Source organism: Psammomys obesus, unplaced genomic scaffold, assembly GCF_907164565.1.
Source record: "Psammomys obesus unplaced genomic scaffold, mPsaObe1.curated_primary_1811, whole genome shotgun sequence".
NCBI classification, from domain to species: Eukaryota; Metazoa; Chordata; class Mammalia; order Rodentia; family Muridae; genus Psammomys; species Psammomys obesus.
This window is the reverse complement of record NW_026585895.1, coordinates 12,816,505-12,819,693: the sequence shown is the minus strand read 5'-3', so window position 1 is coordinate 12,819,693 and position 3,189 is coordinate 12,816,505.

The window sequence follows — 3,189 nt, the reverse complement described above, 5'->3', positions numbered from 1 at the left end:
ACACACACACACACACACACACACACACACACACACACACACACACATATACACATATATGCACACACAGGAAAGTTAACTGTAGACTTAAGATTCCACCCCTTCAGTCCATCGTCTGAAAAGCAAAGTCATTACATCTGGGGGTGTTAACACTGATTATGAACAGTTTTCAATGGCTAGTCATTTTGAAAGTTCTCAGTCCTCCCAGTAATTCCATGTATTTGTTTGTTTGGTTTGAGACACTTATTCTTGAGACAGTATCTCATAATGTAGCCTCATCGGGCTTTGAATTCATGATCCTCCTGCCTCAGCCTTCTGAACGCTGGGATTACAGAATACTAACATCACAACCGGTTTAATGATGCAGAATTAAAAAAAAAAATCAGATTTGGGGTCCAGTCATAGTTCCTGCTTTGCAGTTTTTCTCAGGCCTGTTCAGCTTTTTATAATCAGGAGGGCTCCTTCAGCATTCATCTCCCCCACCCCGTGGATATTTGTGATGTGTCCAAATGAGGGATACTTCAAATTGAACTCAATTGATTGTTTTATAACAAGACCAATTAAGAGATTCAAGTGACCTGCTGGGACTCTTAAGATGTATGCATTAACCATATGTATATCAACTATACCTAGAGCAGTATATTTTAAGCATTACAAAAGCCTTAGAATTACATGACTAGAGCCTTTAATCTCAATACTTGGGAGGCAGAGATAGGCAGATCTCTGTGAGGCCAGCCTGGTCTGCATAGACATAGTAAGTTCCAAGACAGCCAGACAGAGCTACATATTAAGATCATGTCTTGAAAACAAAAAACAAACAAACAAAAACCAACAAACAAATTACATATCATAAATATTTTTAAAAGATTTATTTATTTACTATGTATACAGATCTCATTCTAGACGGTTGTGAGCCACCATTTGGTTGCTGGGATTTGAACTCAGAACCTTTGGACGAGCCATCTCTCCAGCCCCTAGAAAATATACTTCAATTAAAAAGTTTTTATTTTGTATGTCTGGGTGTTTGCTTGCATGTAAGCCTTTATACCACTCGTCTACCTAGTACCTCTGGAGGCCAGAAGAGGGCATGGGACCCTGGAACTGCAGTTATGGAGGTCCCAAGCTGGCACACATGGGCTGGGAAGCCAACCTGGGTCCTCTGAAAGAACTACCATATCCTTAAGTGCTGAGCTACCTCCCCAGACTCTAAATGTTTTTCTAAAAGTACAAACTACCCAAATTCCTCTGATCCTGTTTCTTTGGCTGAAGGATGGGGTTTTGTGGGTTTTGTCCTGAAAAACTTTCTTTTTTTTTTAAATGAAAATGCCATTCTGTCTGTCTCCACTGAAACAAAGAAGTGACACCGTGAAAGACACTTGGCACTTGGTTCTCCATGGCTCTGTGAGGACAAGCTCCTAGGCTTTCAGTTCCCTGGGCTGAGCATGTTCATCTCTACCCGTTGCTTTCTCTCTAAGAAGCCTCCTTGGGCTTACAATGATTAACACCGACCAAGGTCAGCACCCAGAGAGCTGCTGCCACGGGCCACCTAATCAAATGTTTCCTTTATTGGGCTGATTAGGGAAAATTGGTGCTTGATTAACTCCTGGCAGCTTTTAACAAGTTCCAGTTTTGCAAATTGAGGCTGAACTCAGGAATGAAGCCTTCTAGAGTCCAACATTAAAAAAATTTCATACAATATACAATCTGTCATTTGGGGATGTCTAATCTGTTCTCAACAATGTCCAACTATCCCTACTATTTAACTGCAAAATGTCTCCATTACCCATCACTTATTCTTTATCCTCCCAGTGCTTGTTATTCACAAACTGCTTTCTGTCTCTACAGATCAGCCCATTTGGACATTTTAGGAAATCACCCAACAGGTGCCCTTTTGTGGCTTCTTTCACTTAGCATGATCTTTTATAAAATTAAAAACAATTTATTATTGTGTATATGCATGTGTTTATATATGATGTGTGTGTGTGTGTGTGGCTGTGTGTGTGTATATATATATATATATATATATATATATATATATATATATGTGAGTATGTGTTCATATGGTGTGTGTGTGTGTTTGTGGATGTCAGAGGACAGCTCTGTGAAGTCTATTTTCTCCTTCTACCTTTTTACAAATTCTGGGGGCTGAACTAGGTTGTCCAGCTTCTGCATCAGGCCCTTTACCCACTGAGGCATCTTACTTCTGAGATTCATCTGTGACATTGCCTGGAAGGAGCTTTACTACTTTAGTCTGTGAGTAATTGCAATAAAAAAAATCCACATATCAGTGCATGGCTCATTTGGATGAAGGGAGCCTCCTGCATGGAATTTTTAGAAACTGCAGCAATCAAACTACATCAGCAGTTTTTTTCCACCTACCGTTTAGCATGCTAAACACCAGGCCTCTGACAATAGTATTTTAAAAGCTAAAAAGCAGAGTGACTTCTTGACCAGAAAATGGAGTTTCTAAGGTTTGTGACAACTGATCTTTCCTTTTATTCACCCCCCCTCATCCTCCTACACAGCCCCTCCTGAGTGATAAGCCCCAGAGCTCCAAGCCAAGTCTCAAGAGAGAGGGACTGGTGCAGCCACACCCACAAGGCAGCTTAGGGATGAGGTAACCAGATTCCACCATCCAGAGAGCAGCATCCATGGCCTTCTGATGTGCTCATTGCCTGCAAACCCCCAGGTCATTTCTTCTCTTTGAACAAATAATCTCAGGATTGCTGTCATCAATACAGTGCTGCCAGCTGCTTGCTCCAGTCTGTGTGTGTGTGTGTGTGTGTGTGTGTGTGTGTGTGTGTCTATAGTCACCTAGACTGGGATTAGCAAGAAACTATTTAAGAATTCATTTGATGGAAAAATTCCAGGATTTAAAAGGAGCAGGAGGGAGGGAAAAAGCTGACTGGTTTTCCAGAGAAATGCAAAATTCTTTACCTCTGTAATTAAGGTCTTGAGCCCCACTGTGGGCCAGAGAGAAGCAGAAGCCCTGAATGCAGGAAGGTAATGTCATATTGCCAAGCCCTTGGTGCCACCGGGCATTGTCTTAAGCAAAGAAATCTGATGACGAATAGCCAATTTCCCTTTCCCTCTCCCAAGCCTGTCTCAGGCTTTTCCATACTCTGCACTTTGTAGACCTCAACAAGAAAGGCCGCTGCCAGCCAGGGAGCTGAGCTGAGTTCGGGTGCC